This window comes from Schistocerca nitens, chromosome 12 (assembly GCF_023898315.1).
Source record: "Schistocerca nitens isolate TAMUIC-IGC-003100 chromosome 12, iqSchNite1.1, whole genome shotgun sequence".
NCBI lineage: Eukaryota > Metazoa > Arthropoda > Insecta > Orthoptera > Acrididae > Schistocerca > Schistocerca nitens.
Window position 1 is genome coordinate 148652763 of NC_064625.1, and position 26181 is coordinate 148678943.

Consider the following 26181-nt stretch of genomic DNA (forward strand, 5'->3'; position numbering starts at 1 on the left):
GTAGAGAGGATATAAAATGTAGACTGGCAATGGCAAGGAAATCGTTTCTGAAGAAGAGAAATTTGTTAACATCGAGTATAGATTTTAGTGTCAGGAAGTCGTTTCTGAAAGTATTCGTATGGAGTGTAGCCATGTAGGGAAGTGAAACATGGACGATAACCAGTTTGGACAAGAAGAGAATAGAAGCTTTCGAAATGTGGTGCTACAGAAGAATGCTGAAGATAAGGTGGGTAGATCACGTAACTAACGAGGAGGTATTGAATAGGATTGGGGAGAAGAGAAGTTTGTGGCACAACTTGACTAGAAAAAGGGATCGGTTGGTAGGACATGTTTTGAGGCATCAAGGGATCACAAATTTAGCATTGGAGGGCAGCGTGGAGGGTAAAAATCGTAGAGGGAGACCAAGAGATGAATACACTAAGCAGATTCAGAAGAATGTAGGTTGCAGTAGGTACTGGGAGATGAAGAAGCTTGCACAGGATAGAGTAGCGTGGAGAGCTGCATCAAACCAGTCTCAGGACTGAAGACCACAACAACAACAACAACAACATGCAGGATTCATGGTGTTAATTCCCTCCAGCACTACTTCAGACATTAGTCGAGTCCATGCCACGTCGTGTTGCGGCACTTCTGCGTGCTCGCGGGGGCGCTACACTATATTGGGCAGGTGTACCAGTTTCTTTGGTTCTTCAGTGTACATCAGCATGTCGGCGGAGAGAGCGGGGTATAACGACAGTCAACAGGAGTCATCAAAGTAGGGAACTCGAGGTCATTCACGCTGCGTGACGAGTCCAGGCGGGGAGAGCTGTGATTGGTCCTCTTCAGAGCATTTTGTTGCCACATACACACTGCAGTGATGGTGGGGTGAGCGCCAGTGCTCCCGTGCGATATCATGTGATCATATGTGGTTTCGGTGTTCCGCGTAAAGGCCAACTGACTTGTGGTTTGAAGTGAGCCTAATGCAAGGACTGTGTGGTCGGTGTGCGCAAAGGGTAACAAGAGATTTGAAAACAAACTGAAGTTCCAACATTCTACAAATCTGGCCAACAGTGAAGAAGTCAGCAATGATACAAATTTTGCGCATATTCATAAACTGACAGCAAAAGCTTTCGGTATTTCCGAATCGACAGTAAAGCGAATTAACACTGCTGTAACCTCGGCAGAATCTCCAGAGCTCAGCACGTTTTTCGATTCATCAAGAAAAGGACATGAACGAGAAAGGAAATCTACCGAATTTCGTGATTTTGGTGAAACAAAAAAAAAAAATATTTGCGTAGAACTGTGCTTGGTTACTACGACAGGGGAGAGTATCCGACGGCTAAGAAATTAGATGGTGATCTCCGTTGATAAATTAATTATTCTGGCTATGAAGACCCCCGTTCTTTGTCTTTCCAGCTCGCTTTGTTCTCGAGTCAGAGAGTGTAATGATGGACGAAAATTAGTAATGGAATTCCGATACACTGTAGCAACAACAGCGTCGGTTTTGTTCACAGTGCACACCCTGCGTGTTGAGGATAATAGCCCTGTAATACGCTTACATAAAGCTAGGGTTTTACAATACCGTAGGCACAAATATATTATACTGGATTTGAACGAAAATATCGCCTTGGAAGTATCTACAGTGTGACTGTACAGCGAACATCGACGGTCCGGGTGATGGGTGGAGTGACGGAAGTCCAGAACTAGCTGCTGATAGAGTGTTTCCGGGAGGTAGCGAATATTATCGGTCGTATTAAAGCGAAACGTCGGAACAAAAATCCTGGTAGCTGCAAACAAGTACCCGCACCCAGAATGAGATTTTCACTCTGCAGCGGAGTGTGCGCTGATATGAAACTTCCTGCCAGATTGAAACGTTGTGCCGGACCGAGACTCGAACTCGGGACCTTTGCCTTTTGCGGGCAAGTGCTCTACCAACTGAGCTACCCAAGCACGACTCACGCCCCGTCCTTACAGCTTTACTTCCGCCAGTACCTCGTCTCCTACCTTCCAAACTTTTTAGAAGCTCTCCAGCGAAGTTGCTAGAGCACTTGCCCCCGAAAGGCAAACGTCCCGAGTTTGAGTCTCGGTCGGTTTTCAAAAATGTTTCAAATAGCTCTGAGCACTATGGGACTTAACATCTGAGGTCATCAGTCCCCTAGAACTTAGAACTACTTAAACCTGCCTAACCTAAGGACATGACACACATCCATGCCCGAGGCAGGATTCGAACCTACAACCGTAGCGGTCGCGCTGTTCCAGACTGAAGCGCCTAGAACCGCTCGGCCACACTGGCCGGCTCGGTCGGTTTTAATCTGCCAGGAAGTTTCAAGTAACCGCGCAATGCCGCTCACGGAGGCTCTCGAACATAAAATGCGTTCAGCGGTGACACGTTACCGTAATTACCTCTGAGGTGTTACCAAAATTGTTTTTACAGTTTTCTTTACAATTTCCTCACTGGAAGTTTCTACTAGGTCTATCAGATCGCCAATTTACCAACGACAACATTTTCCGTTACACAGACGCAACTATTTCATACCTCTTAGGGCATTTTATTTTATTTTTTTTATCTCGGAATACTTTACATGCATCTACAAACTTTGAGGGTGTCCATATAATGGGTGAATCACCTAAGACTTTCAGAATGAAATGGCCGAGCGATTCTAGGCGCTTCAGTCCGGGACCGCGCTGCAGGTACGATCACAGGTTGGAACCCTGCCTCGGGAATGGATGTGTGTGATGTCCTTAGGTTAGTTAGGTTTAAGTAGTTCTAAGTCTAGGGGACTGATGACCTCAAATGTTAAGTCCCATAGTGGTTAGAGCCATTTGAACGATTTGAACCAATCACGATCAAGTAAACCGCCGAAACAAGCACTTTTGGACTGTTGACAATCCCTGTTGGCTTTGGCCGGTAGAACTTCAGAATGTATGGAGTGTATACATGTGGTGTGGTATAACGAGCCATCAGCTCACAGGACCGCTATTCATAGGCGGAACACTGAACGTGCTCAAGTATCGCATCCTCCTAACAGACCATCTTCGCCGGCCGGGGTGGCCAAGCAGTTAAACGCGCTACAGTCTGGAACCGCGCGACCGCTACGGTCGCAGGTTCCAATCCTGCCTCGGGCATCGATGTGTGTGATGTCCTTAGGTTAGTTTAGTTCAAGTAGTTCTAGGTTCTAGGCGACTGATGGCCTTAGAAGTTGAGTCTCATAGTGCTCAGAGTCATTTGAACCATTTGAAAGACCATCTTCCACGGATGCTAGAAGACGTTCCTCTGCAGACAAGGAGGAACCTGTGGCACCAATATGATGGCTGTCCAGCCCGTAGTGGACGATGCGCTACAGCATGTCTTGACGAATATTTCCAAACCGTTGGATTGGATGCAGAAGACCTGTATCTTCGTCCGCTCCGATAGCTGAGTGGTCAGCATGACGGATTCCCGCCCTGCGGGCCCGCGTTCGATTCCAGGCTGGGTCGGAGATTTTCCCCGCTCAGGGACTGGGTCATGTGTTGTCTTCATCATCGTTTCATCCCCATCCGGCGTGTAGGTCGCCCAATGTGGCGTCGAATGTAGTAAGACCTGCACCAAGGCGGCCGGACCTGCCCCGAAAGGGGCCTCCCGGCCAATGACGCCAAACGCTCATTTCCATTACCGGCCCGTTCCCCGCATTTGACGCATGTAGACTTTTTTCTCTGAGGAAAGCTGAAAGACGCTGTCTACAAGGATATACCAACTACACCCGAGGATATGCAACGACGTATAACTGCAATCTGCTGGGGTATCTCCGCTGAAATGCTAAGACATGTGCAGCAGACGTTCTATATCAGACTGGAACCGTGTACTCCCGCTGCCAGTGGTCGTTTTGAACACACCCTGTGATCGTCAACTACTCGGAATCCACATAACCAGTGTATGCAGTCGTGTTGGTCTTTAATGTGTGCTACCACAGGCACTACACAAGTGTCGGTGGGGGAACATTTCAGAATTTGATACCTCGTAAACGACTCGCACTGGACTCCTGCAACAAACACCACAGACGTTCTTCAAGATTTTAAACATGGCTGCAGCAGCAACTGTTAAAATTCTTCACAATAAAAGAATGACAGCCAAAAACAGTTGCAGGATAAAATTTTTTTATTAAAATTCTTGACCAAGGTTTCGGTACATATAAATATACCTTCATCAGAAGTAAAACTTCCTGAACAGAAAGACACATTCATTAGAAAAGCCATATCAACTAAAGTGAGAAACAGAAGCTTAAGTAACGGTGAAATTACCAAAGTAATACAGGCACAAATCTTTAGTACTTACTAAAATTACATCATGCAATGGAGAATAATAAAACAATTATGCCAAAGGCGTCGTCAGTAATTAAGACATCATCTCCATTTGTACAACATGTGTAATGGGCACAGGGTCAAAGCGAACAGTTTAGCACCATTACTTCGCCTATGAACTATTGAGACACGAGTGTCAAAGCACTAGGGCAGATGGTTTCGCCGAGAGAGTGCACTTGCATGTGCCAGACTCGCGCATATTAAAAACCCATGAATGCGAACATAAGCGCATCAAAAAATTATTAAAGGTTGTGTTAATTCAAACTCTGTCTTAATAAATAAAACGTATCAGGCCAGTTAAAGACATTTATGTAAAATAGAAATATAGAACCAATTTGCATGTGTCCTAGCGTCAAACGGATAAAGGTTGCGCTTGGAACATCTAACGAGAGAGGGCACTAGTGTAATGCGCGAGAGTCTCGCGTAACGTAGGCAGTGAAATACATACTAGCGAAACAACCAAAAAGTTATAATAAAACGAAACCATCTGTCGTTATGAATAAAACATAGTAGTCATTTAACCACACATACACATTGAAATTCGTAAGTAACAAACATCAAAATAAGTAGAATCCCAACGAGACAGGAAAAGCGCATTTCACCGGCATCAACAAGCAAGAAAATTACTATTAGTCAGCCAGACTATATTACATTAAGGCAATGAGGGGTTTGAAACTGTCTAAAAATTTTTTGTTTCGAAGCTGCACCTGTTCATTAAGAACAAAACCATTTTTTAGAGACAGATGCTTGAAAATCTCTAGTTCTTCGAGCAAGTCTAGTTTGTAACCTTTATTAGCTTCATGAAGCAGCTCTACGTCGTCCAGTTCACATGGCGTGTGCCGTAAGAGCCATAGATGTTCAGCAAAGGTGGAATTATATACGTTTTCCCCATTTTTACCTAACATGTGTTCTTTATATCTAACTTTAATGGGTCTACCTGTCTGCCCTATGTAATAGTTTGGGCAGTCGTTACAAGTACATTTCAAAAACCACTTCACAATAAGTTCGTACTGATGTTATATAGTCCTTTCATAAATGCTGTGGTCATCCTGTGGAAGAGTTTTCTCTTCTTTCCAGGATGGTTCAAATTCAAATGACACTGACCACTATGGGACTTAACTTCTGTGGTCATCAGTCCCGTACTACTTAAACCTAACTAACCTAAGGACATCACACACACACATGTCGGAGGCAGGATTCGAACCTGCGACTGAAGCGGTCGCGCGGTTCCAGACTGAAGGGCCTAGAACCGCTCGGCCACAACGGCCGGCTCCACGGATGACTACTGCATTTACGAAAAGACTGAGTAGCATCAGTATGACCTTATTGTAAAGTGGTTTTTGTAATGCCATTTAGCCTGAAGATGAGATATTCCCTCGAAACATGTCGCTAAGTAAATAAGTAATACAATGGTTGACAAAATTTGTGACTGGTAGCGGTAATTTAAAAAAAAAAAAAAACTTTGCTGTCTGCTGAGGTCATCGGTCCCTAATCTTACACAGTACTTAATCTAACTTAAACTAACCCATGCCCGAGGGAGGACTCGAACGTCCGACGGGGGAAGCCGCGCGCGGACCGTGACAGGACGCCTAATACCACGCGGTTATCCCGCGCGGCATTAGCTAAAAATACGAGTCCCTGAGTATTAATCCACTCTGAGAAAACCTCACACCAGTATCACTTTCCATTCCCGCAATATTTGCGCTGAAAGTTTAAGTGATTCGCCCTGTATATGTTCCCTTAGTGCTTCTGTTTTCTTCCACTGGTTGAAGTAAAAAAAAAAAAAGTCTTGAAAAGTTCTTGTCACATTAGCTCTTTTGTTTGGAACGACTGGCTAGACTTTTGTTTTGGAACGTACTCCATCATATTTTAACTTTAAAATGGAGATGTCTAAAAGTTTTTAGAATTTTTACTATCATTTGTAGTTGTCACTAACTGGAAACGCTGCAAGGTGAGATGACCTTGACCCGTGATGGCCACTATAGGATTAAAACGTGTAAAACGTACCTATGTTTATAGCTCTCTCACACGTAACTGTATGCAAGTCGACCAAATTCTTATGTCACTTAATATTTTATTTCTTGTTAGTGATGATAAATTAGGCAATCGACCTAAAGCTGTTTTGGCTTCTCCAAAACATACCTAATCTTAGTCTGCTTCGGTCATTATCGTACCAAAATGGTTCAAATGTCTCTGAGCACTATGAGACTTGACATCTGAGGTCATCAGTCCCCTAGAACTTATAACTACTTAAATCTAGCTAACCTAAGGACGTCACACAGATCCATGCCCGAGGCAGGATCCGATCCTGCGACCGTAGCGGTCGCGCTGTTCCAGACTGAAGCGCCTAGAACCACTCGGCCACAAAAGCCGTCAGTGCCTTCATGGAAAAATATTTGCGGTTGCCTACGGAACCGTTACTGTGCACAGGCGTGCACCTCTTTGTCTGAAGCAAATTGACTTCCACGAATGTCTTTTTTCAGGGCAACAAAGAAATCGAAATCGCATTCTTTGTTAAATTACGATTATTGGCAACACTGATCTTCATATTTGTATGTTTTGTTTTGTATAACACATCGTTATGACCCATCAACAGAATCGTTAATTGGATGGGTACTGAATTAGAGAAGGTACCATGTCCAGAGATGACCCGTTAGTTATGTTTCAGATATCTATGTACAGCCACTTCATTTTCCGTAACAATTTTACTGCAATTACTGGAGTCAGGCATTTTATTCACGAACTCTCTGGTTTCCAGTTTGCACTGGTCAAAGGAGTATGTAAGGCAAATCTTCCAGATAAACAAGAATATAGTCCATTCTTCCAACAAACAAGAAGGAAGTACACGACAAATAGAAAATTCTACTATTAATACCTGACGAGCAGAAATCATTTTTTGAAAATATCTCCCGATCACCGTGCTTCTTCACGACGCGGGCACTGCAGTTTCGTGTCTGCCAGTGGCCAGTGATAATCTTTGGTTTCTGGGGCGCTCAACTCCTCGGTCATAAGCGCCCTTACGAAGTCCCAATTTTTACACAATCAAATCTAGCCACTGTTACGAATAACGATGATGATTATGATGAGGATGAGGACAACATAAACACCCCGCCCGCGGGCAGACAAATTTGCCAACCCTCCCGCGAATCGAACTCGGGACCCCCTGATCGAGAGGTAGCAAACGCTAGCCGCTAGACCACGAGCTGTGGGCACAGTGGAGAGTGAAAGATTGACACGATAAACATGTTCGAAGCATACCCACCATTCTCTTCTTTCCTGTACTATGATTTTGCATATATTTCCTGAGAGATAATCACCACTAATTCCAAATTACGAGGGCAGTTCAGTAAGTAATGCAACACATTTTTTTTCTCGGCCAATTTTGGTTGAAAAAACCTGAAATTTCTTGTGGAATATTTTCAAACATTCCCGCTTCGTCTCGTATAGTTTCATTGACTTCCGACAGGTGGCAGCGCTGTACGGAGCAGTTAAAATGGCGTCTGTAACGGATGTGCGTTGTAAACAACGGGCAGTGATCGAGTTTCTTTTGGCGGAAAACCAGGGCATCTCAGATATTCATAGGCGCTTGCAGAATGTCTACGGTGATCTGGCAGTGGACAAAAGCACGGTGAGTCGTTGGGCAAAGCGTGTGTCATCATCGCCGCAAGGTCGAGCAAGACTGTCTGATCTCCCGCGTGCGGGCCGGCCGTGCACAGCTGTGACTCCTGCAATGGCGGAGCGTGCGAACAAACTCGTTCGAGATGATCGACGGATCACCATCAAACAACTCAGTGCTCAACTTGACATCTCTGTTGGTAGTGCTGTCACAATTGTTCACCAGTTGGGATATTCAAAGGTTTGTTCCCGCTGGGTCCCTCGTTGTCTAACCGAACACCATAAAGAGCAAAGGAGAACCACCTGTGCGGAATTGCTTGCTCGTCATGTGGCTGAGGGTGACAATTTCTTGTCAAAGATTGTTACAGGCGATGAAACATGGGTTCATCACTTCGAACCTGAAACAAAACGGCAATCAATGGAGTGGCGCCACACCCACTCCCCTACCAAGAAAAAGTTTAAAGCCATACCCTCAGCCGGTAAAGTCACGGTTACAGTCTTCTGGGACGCTGAAGGGGTTATTATGTTCGATGTCCTTCCCCATGGTCAAACGATCAACTCTGAAGTGTATTGTGCTACTCTTCAGAAATTGAAGAAACGACTTCGGCGTGTTCGTAGGCACAAAAATCTGAACGAACTTCTTCTTCATGACAACGAAAGACCTCACAAAAGTCTTCGCACACGAGAGGAGCTCACAAAACTTCAGTGGACTGTTCTTCCTCATGCACCCTACAGTCCCGATCTCGCACCGTCGGATTTCCATATGTTTGGCCCAATGAAGGACGCAATCCGTGGGAGGCACTACGCGGATGATGAAGAAGTTATTGATGCAGTACGACGTTGGCTCCGACATCGACCAGTGGAATGGTACCGTGCAGGCATACAGGCCCTCATTTCAAGGTGGCGTAAGGCCGTAGCATTGAATGTAGATTACGTTGAAAATTAGTGTTGTGTAGCTAAAAGATTGGGGAATAACCTGGTGTATTTCAATGCTGAATAAAACAACCCGTGTTTCAGAGAAAAAATGTGTTGCATTACTTATTGAACTGCCCTCGTAATAATGTAAGTGTAGACCAGATGTGGCTTGAAATCAAAGAAATAGTATTGGCAGAAATTGAGAGATTTATACCAAATAAATCAACAAACGGTGGAGCCGATCCTCCTTGGTACACAAAACTGGTTAGAACGCTGTTGCAGAAACAACAAAACAAACATGCCAAATTTAAACAGACGCAAAATCCCCAAGGTTGTCGATATTTTACAGAAGCTCGAAATTTAGCGCGGACTTCAATGCGAGATGCTTATAACAGTTTCCACAACGAAACTTTGTCTCGGAACCTGGCAGAAAATTCACAGAGATTCTGGTTGTATATGAAGTATGTTAGCAGCAAGAAACAATCAATGCCCTCTCTGCGCGATAGCTATGAAGATACTATCGAAGACAGTGCTGCCAAAGCAGAGTTACTAAACACAGCCTCCCGAAATGCCTCACAAAACAAAACGAAGTAAATACTCCAGAATTCGAATCGAGAACAGCTGCCAACATGAGTAACGTAGAACTAAATAACCTCGGAGTAGTGAAGCAATTTAAATCACTTAATAAAAGCAAATCTTCTGGTGCAGACTGCATACCAATTAGGTTCCTTTCGGAGTATGCTAATGCAGTAGCTCCATACTAAACAATCATATATAACCGTTCGCTCGACGAACGATCCATACCAAAGACGGGAAAGTTGCACAGGTCACACCAATATTCAAGAAAGGTAGTACGAGTAACCCACTAAATTACAGGCCCATATCGTTAATGTCGGTATGCAGCAGGATTTTGGAACATACACTCCTGGAAATTGAAATAAGAACACCGTGAATTCATTGTCCCAGGAAGGGGAAACTTTATTGACACATTCCTGGGGTCAGATACATCAGATGATCACATTGACAGAACCACAGGCACATAGACACAGGCAACAGAGCATGCACAATGTCGGCACTAGTACAGTGTATATCCACCTTTCGCAGCAATGCAGGCTGCTATTCTCCCATGGAGACGATCGTAGAGATGCTGGATGTAGTCCTGTGGAACGGCTTGCCATGCCATTTCCACCTGGCGCCTCAGTTGGACCAGCGTTCGTGCTGGACGTGCAGACCGCGTGAGACGACGCTTCATCCAGTCCCAAACATGCTCAATGGGGGACAGATCCGGAGATCTTGCTGGCCAGGGTAGTTGACTTACACCTTCTAGAGCACGTTGGGTGGCACGGGATACATGCGGACGTGCATTGTCCTGTTGGAACAGCAAGTTCCCTTGCCGGTCTAGAAATGGTAGAACGATGGGTTCGATGACGGTTTGGATGTACCGTGCACTATTCAGTGTCCCCTCGACGATCACCAGCGGTGTACGGCCAGTGTAGGAGATCGCTCCCCACACCATGATGCCGGGTGTTGGCCCTGTGTGCCTCGGTCGTATGCAGTCCTGATTGTGGCGCTCACCTGCACGGCGCCAAACACGCATACGACCATCATTGGCACCAAGGCAGAAGCGACTGTCATCGCTGAAGACGACACGTCTCCATTCGTCCCTCCATTCACGCCTGTCGCGACACCACTGGAGGCGGGCTGCACGATGTTGGGGCGTGAGTGGAAGACGGCCTAACGGTGTGCGGGACCGTAGCCCAGCTTCATGGAGACGGTTGCGAATGGTCCTCGCCGATACCCCAGGAGCAACAGTGTCCCTAATTTGCTGGGAAGTGGCGGTGCGGTCCCCTACGGCACTGCGTAGGATCCTACGGTCTTGGCGTGCATCCGTGCGTCGCTGCGGTCCGGTCCCAGGTCGACGGGCACGTGCACCTTCCGCCGACCACTGGCGACAACATCGATGTACTGTGGAGACCTCACGCCCCACGTGTTGAGCAATTCGGCGGTACGTCCACCCGGCCTCCCGCATGCCCACTATACGCCCTCGCTCAAAGTCCGTCAACTGCACATACGGTTCACGTCCACGCTGTCGCGGCATGCTACCAGTGTTAAAGACTGCGATGGAGCTCCGTATGCCACGGCAAACTGGCTGACACTGACGGCGGCGGTGCACAAATGCTGCGCAGCTAGCGCCATTCGACGGCCAACACCGCGGTTCCTGGTGTGTCCGCTGTGCCGTGCGTGTGATCGTTGCTTGTACAGCCCTCTCGCAGTGTCCGGAGCAAGTATGGTGGGTCTGACACACCGGTGTCAATGTGTTCTTTTTTCCATTTCCAGGAGTGTATAAACTTGCGTAACACGAACCTTCCGCTTCAAACAGGGCGTCAGTTGCCTCATCAATATGATCAGCTTCGAAAAAGTGTTATCGACAGTACATTCAAACTGGATTACTGACCACATTCGATGGGTAAAGTACGTTTTAATGGTGTATGACGTTTCACCCTGGGATGAAATGCTACATAGTAACTCCAAGACAACATGCCTAAACCAGTTATGTTATAGAACATTTTTTTTGTCTCTCCTGTTAAGTTTACTTTCTGGGACGTGAACCCTCTTTCAAGTCACCGATTCATCTAGTAGTCGAGAACTGTAACAGAAGCTCATACGCCGTGTACTGTATGATTTACTTTATGCAAGGTGTTCGGAAATTCCCGTTACAGACTGAGTAAATAATATTTTGAACAGGAACACATGTCAGGAAACGTACAGTTTCCGCCCTATGACGGTTTCAATTCAGATGTGTAACGCGTCAACGAATGCTGAGGGAAAGGGAAGAGTCTCATAGTTGCCTGTCCTGGTATGTACGAGGGCAGTTCAATAAGTAATGCAACACATTTTTTTTTCTGAAACAGGGGTTGTTTTATTCAGCATTGAAATACACCAGGTTATTCCCCAATCTTTTAGCTACACAACACTATTTTTCAACGTAATCTCCATTCAATGCTACGGCCTTACGCCACCTTGAAATGAGGGCCTGTATGCCTGCACGGTACCATTCCACTGGTCGATGTCGGAGCCAACGTCGTACTGCATCAATAACTTCTTCATCATCCGTGTAGTGCGTCCCACGGATTGCGTCCTTCATTGGGCCAAACATATGGAAATCCGACGGTGCGAGATCGGGGCTGTAGGGTGCACGAGGAAGAACAGTCCACTGAAGTTTTGTGAGCTCCTCTCGGGTGCGAAGACTTGTGTGAGGTCTTGCGTTGTCATGAAGAAGGAGAAGTTCGTTCAGATTTTTGTGCCTACGAACACGCTGAAGTCGTTTCTTCAATTTCTGAAGAGTAGCACAATACACTTCAGAGTTGATCGTTTGACCATGGGGAAGGACATCGAACAGAATAACCCCTTCAGCGTCCCAGAAGACTGTAACCGTGACTTTACTGGCTGAGGGTATGGCTTTAAACTTTTTCTTGGTGGGGGAGTGGGTGTGGCGCCACTCCATTGATTGCCGTTTTGTTTCAGGTTCGAAGTGATGAACCCATGCTTCATCGCCTGTAACAATCTTTGACAAGAAATTGTCACCCTCAGCCACATGACGAGCAAGCAATTCCGCACAGATGGTTCTCCTTTGCTCTTTATGGTGTTCGGTTAGACAACGAGGGACCCAGCGGGAACAAACCTCTGAATATCCCAACTGGTGAACAATTGTGTCAGCACTACCAACAGAGATGTCAAGTTGAGCACTGAGTTGTTTGATGGTGATCTGTCGATCATCTCGAACGAGTGTGTTCGCACGCTCCGCCATTGCAGGAGTCACAGCTGTGCACGGTCGGCCCGCACGCGGGAGATCAGACAGTCTTGCTTGACCTTGCGGCGATGATGACACACCCTTTGCCCAACGACTCACCGTGCTTTTGTCCACTGCCAGATCACCGTAGACATTCTGCAAGCGCCTCTGAATATCTGAGATGCCCTGGTTTTCCGCCAAAAGAAACTCGATCACTGCCCGTTGTTTGCAACGCACATCCGTTACAGACGCCATTTTAACAGCTCCGTACAGCGCTGGCACCTGTCGGAAGTCAATGAAACTATACGAGACGAAGCGGGAATGTTTGAAAATATTCCACAAGAAATTTCCGATTTTTTCAACCAAAATTGGCCGAGAAAAAAAATGTGTTGCATTACTTATTGAACTGCCCTCGTAATACGGTAGACAGGGTGACGTGTAACACTTCATATGGACTACTTCTTAAAGGATCGTATGCAAAGTGTACCTAACGAGACTTCTGTAGAGACGGAGGAAAATCTCCTGAAACCAGTTTTGCCCCTGCATTGCAAATCGAGGAGACACCAATTAGGATAGAGGGTGTGTACCAGTACACGCTTCGCTGGTACAGTGTCTGTATCAACGTTGGTGGTCGCCACATCGAGCCGCTGTTGCAATGCATCAATACTGTTCCGTACGTACAGCACGCTGCGTTCTTTTTTGTTTGGAATAATGTAAAGACGTAATGTTTAACGTGGTAATACAAACAAGTGTGTTTAAGTGATGAATGGATGTTTCGTTATATTTACTTTCAAATTGTTACCTAATAATTTTACTGCGTCACGCCGAATTCTGTTCCTAGAAGTAGAAAGATCTGAAGTGAACCGTATCACTAACCTCGATTTGCAGTAGGGTTTTGGAACATACACTGTATTCGAACATTTTAAGACACTTAGAAGAAAACGATTTATTGACACATAGTCAGCACGGATTCACAAAATATCGTTGTTGCGGAACACAACTAGCTCTTTGTATTCATGAAGTAATAAGTGCTATCGACAGGGATGTCCAATTGACTCCATATTTTTAGATTTTCAGGAGGATTTCGACACCGTTCCTCACAAGCGTCTTCTAACCAAACTGCGTGCCTACGGAATATCGCCTCAGGTATGCGACTGGATTCGTGATTTACTGTCAGGAAGGTCAGAGTTCGTTGTAATAGACGGAAAGTCATCGAGTAAAACAGAAGTAATAGTTGCGGTTCCCCAAGGAAGTGTCACAGGCCCTCTATTGTTCCTGATCTATATTAACGACATAGGAGACAATCTGAGAAGCCCTCTTAGATTATTTGCAGATCATGCTGTCATTTCCGTCTTGTAAAGTCATCAGATGACCAAAACGAATTCCAAAATGATTTAGAAAAGATATCTGTATGGTGCAAAAAGTTACAGTTGACCGTGAATAAAGAAAAGTGTGAAGTTGTTCACATGAGTACTAAAAGAAATCCGCTAAATTTAGATTACGCGGTAAGTCACACAAATCTAAAGACTGTAAATTTAACTACATTGTCAGGGATTAAAATTAAAAATAAACTAAGTTGGAACGATCACATAGAGCAAAGCAAAGACTGCGATTCATTGGCAGAACACTTAGAAGGTGCAACAGATATACTAAAGAGACTGCTTACACTACACTTGGACGCCCTATTCTGGAGTATTGCTGTGCGGTGTGGGATCTATGTCAGGTAGGACTAACGGATGATATTGAGAAAGTTCAAAGAAGGCCGGCTCGTTTTGTATTATCGCGAAATGGGAGGGGGGGGGGGTAGTGCCACAGACATCATACGTGGATTGGAGTGACAATCATTAAAGCAAAAGCGTTTTTCGCTGCCACGGGATCTTCTCACGAAATTTCAATCATCAGTTTTCTCCTCCGATTGCGAAAACATTCTGTTGGCACCCACCTACATAGGGAGAAATGATCATGACGATAACATGTGAGAAATCAGCGCTCGGACAGAAAAATTTAAGTGCTCGTTTCCCCGCATGCAGTTAGAGAGTCGAACGGTAGAGAAAGAATTTGAAGGTGCCAGAATGAGATTTTCACTCTGCAGCGGAGTGTGCGCTGATATGAAACTTCCTGGCGGATTAAAACTGTGTGCTAGATCGAGACTCGAACTCGGGACCTTTGCCTTTCGCGAGCAAGTCCTCTACCAACGGAACTACCCAAGCACGACTCACGCCCCGTCCTCACAGCTTTACTTCTGCCAGTACCTCGTCTCCTACCTTTCAAACTTTGCAGAAGCTCTCCTGCGAACCTTGCAGAACTAGCACTCCTGAAAGAAAGGATATTGCGGAGACATGGCTTAGCCACAGCCTGGGGGATGTTTCCAGAATGAGATTTTCACTCTGCAGCTCTGGTAGAGCACTAGCCAGCGAAAGGCAAAGGTCCCGAGTTCGAGTCTCGGTCCGGCAGACAGTTTTTAATCTGTCAGGAAGTTTCAACTTGAAGTTGGTTCATTGAACCCTCTGCCAGTCACTTAATTGTGAATAGCAGAGTTATCACGTAGATGTTGTTGTAGATGTACGTTTACCGACATGGGTTCCTGTTAAAAATATTATCTACTCACTTCCCTCTACATGTCCTATAAATTTGTAACGGAAATTTCTGAACACCCTGTACGTCGTTTAGATGTCTTGAACCGTTCGGGAAGCCAAAATAGTGAAACTCTTAGGTGATTCACCGTGTATAAAAGCGAGCTGGCGGCTGAATGTTTTATATTTTATTCCTGGTAAACGGAGCGCTTCTGGACGGTACCTGTCAGACAGAGGGAGTGCGACCTCCTCGGATTTAGTGTGGGCGCCAGAACGGATCCCTGCGGGCGCCACCTGCAAGCGATTGGCCTCGCCGCGCCGCACGTGCCCTAATGAGACCCGCGTGGGTGGCGCCGTGTCGCCGGCGGCGGCGGCGGCGGCGGCGGCGGTGGCGGCGGCGGTGGCGTCGCCACAGGCGGGCGTCGGTGCGGCGGCGTCTGCGAGGCGCCGTCCCCATCCGGACGCACAAATAAAGTGGCGACCTGGCTGGCTGACTAGCTGGCTGCTCGAGGGGGCGCCGGCCGAGCCCGCGAGGTTCACAGCCCGCACAGTGGTCTGTGCATATGGCGGCGGTCTCATTCTGCTGCTGCCGCCACGTCTCCGCCTGAAGGCGAGGCCTACCTACAGGGTGAGCATAAGGTCTATCCCTGACTATGAAAATTTGTTTCTGAGTAACTATGCTCATCATCATCATCATCATCATCATCATCATCATCATCAGCCAATTCAATCATTAGATGATGTGGCCTCTTCGAGTCGTGGATTCAGGTAGGCTTTCAGCAGTCTTCTCCAAGTGGGACGGTCTTGGGCAGTTCTCTGCCAGGTGTTACCAGCGATCTTCTTGATGTCTTTGTCCCATCTGCCTGGTGGCCTTCCTCTAGGCCTCCGGTGCTCTCTCGGACTCCACTCCAGTACTAGCTTCGTCCATCTGCCGTCTTTTCTTCTTGCGACGTGGCCAGCCCACTGCCATTTCAAGGAACCTACTCTCTCTGTCATTAACCTTCGTCACAGACCGGATGTCATCTGCCCTTTTCCTGTCCTTTCTTGTATAGCCCAGCATTGATCTCTCCATGGCTCTCTGTGCTGTCCTAAGTTTCCCTTTTGTGAATGAGTTCAGTGTCCATGTCTCGCAGCCATACGTCATCACAGGAAGAATGTATTGATCAAATACTGCTTTCGTCACATTTACTGGCATTTTTGATCTGAATACTTTTGAATTCTTCCCAAATGCTTGCCAGCCAAGCTTGATGCGTCGATATATTTCTGGCCTTATGTCTCCCTTCATATTTATAATCTGGCCAAGGTAGACAGTAACTATGCTAGATACAGCTATATGGCTTCTTGCAGATGGTAAGCTTAAGTCATACACTAAGGTGAATGGGATAGCCATACGGACGTATACAGATGACGGTAGTAGCGCGTACCCGAGGAATGAAGGGTCAGTGTGCTGGTGGAGCTGTGAGTTGTACTCAGACGAGTCACGTGACAAGGTTTCCGACATGATTGTGGCCGCGCGCCAGGAATTAATAGACTTTAAACGCGGAATGCTAGTTGCACCTAGACACATGCGACATTCCATTTTGGAAATCGTTAGGGAATTCAATATTCCGAGATTCCATAGTGTCAAGAGTGTGTCGAGAATACCAAATTTGAGGCATTACATCACGGACCAACCAGTGGATGATGACTTTCAGCCGGCCGCTGTGGCCGAGCGGTTGTAGGCACTTCAATCCGGAACCGCGGGACTGCTACGATCGCAGGTTCGAATCCTGCCTCGGGCATAGATGGGTGCGATGTCCTTGGGTTAGTTAGGTTTAAGTACTTCTAAGTTCTAGGGTTCAAATGGTTCAAATGGCTCTGAGCACTATGGGACTTAACTTCTGAGGTCATCAGTCCCCTAGAACTTAGAACTACTTAAACCTAACTAACCTAAGGACGTCACACACACCCATGCCCGAAGCAGGATTCGAACCTGCGACCGTGGCGGCCGCGCGGTTCCGGACTGTAGCGCCTACAACCGCTCGGCCACCCCGGCTGGCTACGTTCTAGGGGACTGATGACATCAGATGTTAATTCCCATAGTGCTTAGAGCCATTTGAACCATTTTTTGAACGGCCTTCACTTAACAACCGAGAACAGCGGCGTTTGCGTAAGTTGCCCCAGAACTGCGTGAAATAACGGCAGAAAGAATGTCGTACGTACGACGAACGCATACGCTAGGACTGTGCGGCCAAATTTAGCGTTAATGGACTATGGCAGTAGACGACCGACCCGAGCGCCTTTGCCCCAACAGCACGACATCGTCTGCAGCGCCTCTCCTGGAACCCTCAAGACATCGGTTCGACCCCGGACGACTGCAATACCGTAGCCTGGTCACATGAGTCCCGCTTTCACTTGGTAAGTGCTGACGGTAGGATTCGAGTGTGGCGCAGACCCCACAAAGCCACTGACCCAAGTAGTCAACAAGGCACTGGGCGAGCTGGTGATGGCTCCATAGCGGGCTGTATTTTGCATCGAGTGGACTGGTTCCTCGGTTATGTTCGGCTACTTGGAGTCCATTTGTAACCATTCATGGACTTCATGTTCCCAAATTCATTCATCATCTTGGACAGTTTCCAGCCACTGGCTGTCGGGAACACAAGCCTCTCCATCGTGTTCTGTCTTTCCACCATTCCCCCTCTTCCACCTTCGTCCAGTTCTCTCCTCTTCTCGTCACACATTCCTTCACTCCCTTCACCCATCTATCTCTTGGTCTTCCTCTGGGCCTCTTCCCCTCCAGTTGCAGATCAAACATCCTCTTTGGAATTCTTCCCTCATCCATTCTCTTTATGTGTCCATACCACTGCAGTCTTGATTTTTCTATCCTGTCCTGTACTGGTTCCTCCTTTAGTCTTTCCCTCACATACACATTTCGCAATCTGTCTCGTCTTGTTACACTCAACCTGCTGCTCTGGAACTTCATTTCACTAGCCTGTATTCTACTTTTGTCGCTTTTGTGCATTACCCATGTCTCACTTCCGTATGCCAATATGGGGACAAAGTAGGTTCGGTATATAATTCCCTTGGATTTCTGTGGCACCTCCTTGCTCCTAATAAGCCCCCTAATGCATTTGTAGAACTGCCCTGCTTTTCTGCACCTTTCATTTATTTCCATTGCGTTTCCCCCCTTACTTTCAATCATGCTTCCCAGGTACTTGAAGTTATCTACCACTTGTAGTTTTTCCCCTCCACAAGTTATATCCACATTTGGCCTATTCTTCTTCCTTGTTGTGACAATTATTTCACTTTTCTTTGCAGAGAAATGCATTCCATATTGTGCTGCCGTTGCCTCCCATACATCTAACTGCTCTTGCACCTCCTTCTCGCAATTTCCCCATAACATCAGCTCATCGGCAAAAAGCACTGCTTTCATTTTATGATCTCCAATTGCATCTGATACTTGCTGTAGGATTTCATCCATAACAATAATAAACAATAAAGACGAAAGTGCACTTCCCTGTCGCAGCCCATTTTCCAGCTTGAACCATGCAGTACGTTCCCTCCCCACTTTCACACAACTCTCACTTCCCTCATACATTTTTCTGACTTTTCGTGTTATCTCTTCATCTCTCCCTTTTGCGTTCAGCACATCCCAGAGCTTGTCCCTACAGATACTGTCATACGCCTTCTCAATATCTAAAAAGGCCATGATTAAGTCCTTCCCGTACTCATAGTGCCTTTCCTGCAGTTGCCTTACCGCAAATATGAGGTCCGTTGTTGATCTTCCCGGTCTGAAACCGTACCGCTCCTCTTGCAGTCTACTTTCAATACTGCTTCTTATTCTCTTCTCCAGGATCTTTTCATAGATTTTTCCACAGTGGCATAGCAGGGTGATTCCTCTGTAGTTCTCACATCTCTTTTTATCCCCTTTCTTGAAGATCGGGACTATAATTGCTTTCTTCCAATCCTCAGGAGTTCTGTTCTCCTTCCACACCTTCATGTTCCCAAATAACGATGGAATTTTTGTGGATGACAATGCACCATCTCACCCGGCCACAGTTGTTCACGACTGATTTGAAAAACATTCTGGAGAATTCGAGTGAATGATTCGGCCGTCCAGATCGCCCGAGGTGAATCCCAACGAACATCTATGCGACATAAGCGGAAGGTCACTTTGTGCAGAAAATGCTACACCGGCAACACTTTCGCTTGGACGGCTACAGAGGCAGCGTGGGTCAGTACCTTCACGGAGGCCCCCAACGACTTGTTGAGCCCACGACACGCCCCGTTGCTGCACTACATCGGGCAAGAGGTCAGACACGATATTAGGAACTATCCGATGACTTTTGTCACCTTAATGTAAATGTTCCGCTCGTTGCCCGTAGAACGTCTTGGCGATATTCTACTTTTTTCCCATCTTCGCCAGCCGGAGTGGCCGTGCGGTTCTAGGCGCTACAGTCTGGGACCGAGCGACCGCTACGGTCACAGGTTCGAATCCTGCCTCGGGCATGGATGTGTGTGACGTCCTTAGGTTATTTAGGTTTAATTAGTTCTAAGTTGTAGGCGACTGATGACCTCAGAAGTTAAGTCCCATAGTGCTCAGAGCCATTCCCATCTTCGTCACTATCTGTTCCGTCGTTGACTCTACAAAATGGCTCTAAGCACTATGGGACTTAACATCTGAGGTCATCAGTCCCCTATACTTAGAACTAGTTAAACCTATCCAACCTAAGGACATCACACACATCCATGCCCGAGGCAGGAGTCGAACCTGCGACCGCAGCAGCAGCGCGTATTCCGGACTGAAGCGCCTAGAACCGCTCGGCTACTGCGGCCGGCATTGACTCTACATCGTCATCTGTTCGAACCATAAGAGCTTGCACACCAGAAACTGGTGAAGTCAACATTTGACTTTCAACGTATTTGCTGGCCTATTCTTCATTCTTACGACCGAAACCAGCTCGTGGGAGCAAAGGAATGAAAACATTCGGCCCATGCTGCGCGTTCAGTTCTGAGCGGAAACATTCCATCATTTTGCCACTGTCGAATCATTACCGTACGTCGCACTCTGTTACGGTCTGTCGTCACCTTTATTGTAATTTCGGTATTTTATTTTTGTTGAGCTGTAATGAGTAGCTTTTAGTTACGTTTTTCGAACGTGTTTATGAATACGCGTTTCTTAAAAGTGAAATTTTTGTCTGGATCAAATGCCGAAATGCTTAGTGGTATGAGAATGTAAGAAATCATATGTCTCGAAAAAAAAATTGTTCTCAGTATACATTCAGTACGACATACAGTGCCTGCAAGCATGATTGATGTTATTATTGTCACTATGAAACTGCATTAATTATAAAACGGCGATCAACGAATGATAAATATTTCTCGAAAGACAGCACTTCCAACAAGTGAAAGTACACTCCTGGAAATTGAAATAAGAACACCGTGAATTCATTGTCCCAGGATGGGGAAACTTTATTGACACATTCCTGCGGTCAGATACATCACATGATCACACTGACAGGACCACAGGCACATAGACACAGGCAACAGAGCATGCACAATGTCGACACTAGTACAGTGTATATCCACCTTTCGCAGCAATGCAGGCTGCTATTCTCCCATGGAGACGATCGTAGAGATGCTGGATGTAGTCCTGTGGAACGGCTTGCCATGCCATTTCCACCTGGCGCCTCAGTTGGACCAGCGTTCGTGCTGGACGTGCAGACCGCGTGAGACGACGCATCATCCAGTCCCAAACATGCTCAATGGGGGACAGATCCGGAGATCTTGCTGGCCAGGGTAGTTGACTTACACCTTCTAGAGCACGTTGGGTGGCACGGGATACATGCGGACGTGCATTGTCCTGTTGGAACAGCAAGTTCCCTTGCCGGTCTAGGAATGGTAGAACGATGGGTTCGATGACGGTTTGGATGTACCGTGCACTATTCAGTGTCCCCTCGACGATCACCAGTGGTGTACGGCCAGTGTAGGAGATCGCTCCCCACACCATGATGCCGGGTGTTGGCCCTGTGTGCCTCGGTCGTATGCAGTCCTGATTGTGGCGCTCACCTGCACGGCGCCAAACACGCATACGACCATCATTGGCACCAAGGCAGAAGCGACTCTCATCGCTGAAGACGACACGTCTCCATTCGTCCCTCCATTCACGCCTGTCGCGACACCACTGGAGGCGGGCTGCACGATGTTGGGGCGTGAGCGGAAGACGGCCTAACGGTGTGCGGGACCGTAGCCCAGCTTCATGGAGACGGTTGCGAATGGTCCTCGCCGATACCCCAGGAGCAACAGTGTCCCTAATTTGCTGGGAAGTGGCGGTGCGGTCCCCTACGGCACTGCGTAGGATCCTACGGTCTTGGCGTGCATCCGTGCGTCGCTGCGGTCCGGTCCCATGTCGACGGGCACGTGCACCTTCCGCCGACCACTGGCGACAACATCGATGTACTGTGGAGACCTCACGCCCCACGTGTTGAGCAATTCGGCGGTACGTCCACCCGGCCTCCCGCATGCCCACTATACGCCCTCGCTCAAAGTCCGTCAACTGCACATACGGTTCACGTCCACGCTGTCGAGGCATGCTACCAGTGTTAAAGACTGCGATGGAGCTCCGTATGCCACGGCAAACTGGCTGACACAGACGGCGGCGGTGCACAAATGCTGCGCAGCTAGCGCCATTCGACGGCCAACACCGCGGGTCCTTGGTCCTGGTGTGTCCGCTGTGCCGTGCGTGTGATCATTGCTTGTACAGCCCTCTCGCAGTGTCCGGAGCAAGTATGGTGGGTCTGACACACCGGTGTCAATGTGTTCTTTTTTCCATTTCCAGGAGTGTATATGCTAAAGGAGCAAATGATTAAGTCATCGGACAATTAAAAAACTGTATCCTATTCGGTTTCTATTAAGGCCACCTCAGCATAGTGAAATAGAAATATCGGTGATCAGTGGATAGCAGCAGGAAGGAAGTTAGACAGACGTGCAAAAAAATTGAATTTATGCTTAGTAGTATCTATAAACCTTTTAAAACTAACTAAAAATCGATATCTGATACAAGTAGTATGAGAAATTTTTGTTTATGTTAATCAGTTTTCGAAATACTTTTTTTTAGAAATTTATATTCACCTCTCCCTGAAATTAGATAAGTTATTTTTCTCTGAAAAGTGAGCAATACTAGTTATGATTCACGCTTGCCCAAAAAGTTAAAAAAAGTATATAAATGAAATCACTCAAACCCGGAGACTGAGTGAAAACTTTCCTCTGACTGCTGTTACTGTCAGAGACTTGTGGCAGTAAGTTGTCTCACAATAAGTGAAAGCATTCAAACATGGTGAACGAGCTCAAATGGCTCAAATGGATCTGAACACTATGAGACTTAACATCTGACGTCGCCAGTCCCCTACACTTACAACTACTTAAACCTAACTAACCTGAGGGCATCACACACATCCATGCCCGAGGCAGGATTCGAACCCCCTCGGTCTAATAGGCGCTGCTCATGCATTGTTGTTTACATCTTTGGACGGGTTTAGTGACATCTCTGGACAGTCAAAGGGACTGTGTCTGTGATACAATATCCAAGGTCGGGGCGATGAAAAACTTTTTTTGATGTGTGTAAGTTACACATTTCTGTAGCCAACTCTAATGCTCGAAGTGCTGTAAAGTGCAACGCCACTTTATAGCACATGAATGGAAACGCGTTATTTGGAGTGGTTCACCACGCCTTACCCCGCGTGAATATCATGTAAGGGTTTGGGTTTGGCAAATGGCTGAAGAACCTGACCTGCCATCGTGTGCTGTGCCAACAGTGAAGTGCGGAACAGGTGGGATTCTTTTCGTCGTTAGGGTGTGCTCCCTTCATTGCGTTAAAGAAAACCCTAAATGGGAATGGACGAGAGCTCATTTCGCAGAATTATCTACGGCGTACAGTACGGAAAGAGATCGGAAAAGATGGACATTTGCATCGGAATGACAGTGCTTGCCGCAAGTCAGCACCTGTGAAGCAATATGGTTCAAATGGCTCTGAGCACTATGGGACTTACCTTCTGAGGTCATCAGTCCCCTAGACTTAGAACTACTTAAACCTAACTAACGTAAGGACATCACGCACATCCATGCCCGAGGCAGGATTCAAATTTGCGACCGTAGCAGCAGCGCGGTTCCGGACTGAAGCGCCTAGAACCGCTCGGCCACAGCGGCCGGCTGGTTGGCTAGTTGATTTGGGGGAGGGAACCAAACAGCGCGGTCTTAGGTCCAATCGGCTTAGTTAAGTATGGGGAAGGAAGTCAGCCGTTCCCTTTCAAAGGAACCATCCCAGTATTTACAGGGTGTTTCAAAAATGACCGGTATATTTGAAACGGCAATAAAAACTAAACGAGCAGCGATAGAAATACACCGTTTGTTGCAATATGCTTGGGACAACAGTACATTTTCAGGCAGACAAACTTTCGAAATTACAGTAGTTACAATTTTCAACAACAGATGGCGCTGCGGTCTGGGAAACTCTATAGTACGATATTTTCCACATATCCACCATGCGTAGCAATAATATGGCGTAGTCTCTGAATGAAATTACCCGAAACCTTTGACAACGTGTCTGGCGGAATGGCTTCACATGCAGATGAGATGTACTGATTCAGCTTTTCAATTGTTTCTGGATTCTGGCGTACACCTGGTCCTTCAAGTGTCCCCACAGAAAGAAGTCACAGGGGTTCATGTCTGGCGAATAGGGAGGCCAATCCACGCCGCCTCCTGTATGTTTCGGATAGCCCAAAGCAATCACACGATCATCGAAATATTCATTCAGGAAATTGAAGACGTCGGCCGTGCGATGTGGCCGGGCACCATCTTGCATAAACCACGAAGTGTTCGCAGTGTCGTCTAAGGCAGTTTGTACCGCCACAAATTCACGAAGAATGTCCAGATAGCGTGATGCAGTAATCGTTTCAGATCTGAAAAATGTGCCAATGATTCCTTTGGAAGAAATGGCGGCCCAGACCAGTACTTTTTGAGGATGCAGGGACGATGGGACTGCAACATGGGGCTTTTCGGTTCCCCATATGCGCCAGTTCTGTTTATTGACGAAGCCAAGCCGTCCAGGTAAAAATAAGCTTCGTCAGTAAACCAAATGCTGCCCACATGCATATCACCGTCATCAATCCTGTGCACTATATCGTTAGCGAATCTCTCTCGTGCAGCAATGGTAGCGGCGCTGAGGGGTTGCCGCGTTTGAATTTTGTATGGATAGAGGTGTAAACTCTGGCGCATGAGACGATACGTGGACGTTGGCGTCATTTGGACCGCAGCTGCAACACGGCGAACGGAAACCCGAGGCCGCTGTCGGATCACCTGCTGCACTAGCTGCGCGTTGCCCTCTGTGGTTGCCGTACGCGGTCGCCCTACCTTTCCAGCACGTTCATCCGTCACGTTCCCAGTCCGTTGAAATTTTTCAAACAGATCCTTTATTGTATCGCTTTTCGGTCCTTTGGTTACATTAAACCTCCGTTGAAAACTTCGTCTTGTTGCAACAACACTGTGTTCTAGGCGGTGGAATTCCAACACCAGAAAAATCCTCTGTTCTAAGGAATAAACCATGTTGTCTACAGCACACTTGCACGTTGTGAACAGCACACGCTTACAGCAGAAAGACGACGTACAGAATGGCGGACGCACAGACTGCGTTGTCTTCTATATCTTTCACATCACTTGCAGCGCCATCTGTTGTTGAAAATTGTAACTACTGTAATTTCGAAAGTTTGTCTGCCTGAAAATGTACTGTTGTCCCATGCATATTGCAACAAACGGTGTATTTCTATCGCTGCTCGTTTAGTTTTTATTGCCGTTTCAAATATACCGGTCATTTTTGAAACACCCTGTACCTGAAGCGAGCCGCGCGGGATTAGCCGAGCGGTCTCGGGCGCTGCAGTCATGGACTGTGCGCCTGATCCCGGCAGAGGTTCGAGTCCTCCCTCGGGCATGGGTGTGTGTGTGTTTGTCCTTAGGATAATTTAGGTTAAGTAGTGTGTAAGCTTAGGGACTGATGACCTTAGCAGTTAAGTCCCATAAGATTTCACACACGTCTGAACATTTTTTTGCCTGAAGCGATGTAGGGAAATCACGGAAAACCTAAATGAGGGTGGCCGGATCCAGGTTTGAACCGTCGTCCTCCCGAATGAAACTGAAGGGTGGACACCACCGATATCAATGTCGGGACACTTTCGATCACATGGTGAGTAGGATCCCAGAGGAAATAACGCTACCCTCAAAATATTTTCGAACAACTGCAGAACCAAACATGAAGATACAACTGCTCCAAACTCCTTCGCGTACCGCTTGTGTGTCGTCCTACAACACCCTCATGAACCATTCCCGGTGTTTCTCATACGCCCTGCGCCAGATAGCGCCATGTTTTCAGCGCCAGCTCCACTGCAAAGCGGCTCTGGCAAATGCGGACTCGTTACCGCGGTTGCTGGACACGAATCAAAACGCGTTTGTCAAACTGCCCGCCCATTTGGCTGCGGTAGATTCCAGCAGATGTCGATGACTCCTGGAACCGATCAACGACAACAGCCCGGCGGTGTTTTAGGAGCGGACATTAATACCGATGGCGCTGAAAACATTACGGCGAGTGAAATGAGCTTGTCTGGCGTCTCTCTCTCTCTCTCTCTCTCTCTCTCTCTCTCTGTGTGTGTGTGTGTGTGCGTGTGTGTGTGTGTGCGTGTGTGTGTGTGTGTATTTTACTCTTGCGTGCGATAAACAGCTGCGCCCAATTAGCGGACTGTGCGTGACGCACTGCACGCATAAAACACATCGGCCCGCCACGGGCCGCGGCAACATATTCATAAATAAGCCACGTCCGCAGCGCCGGGCTGCACAGCGTTTCGTCACAGACGCGTAGCGTCCTCCTCACGTACCACATTCCTTATCCCGACCAGTACACGCTTTCCTAGGCGCATCTGCTGTATATTTAACGAACAGGGGCGCATC

The 26181-nt window shown here is 47.1% G+C and overlaps 1 non-coding gene across 1 annotated transcript; it reads right to left on the reverse strand.

Moving 5' to 3' along the window:
• Positions 1-1855: 1855 nt before the first annotated feature.
• Positions 1856-1930, reverse strand: Trnal-caa (transfer RNA leucine (anticodon CAA)). Its single transcript has one exon. It is a non-coding gene; the product is annotated as a tRNA-Leu (tRNA).
• Positions 1931-26181: the final 24251 nt, after the last annotated feature.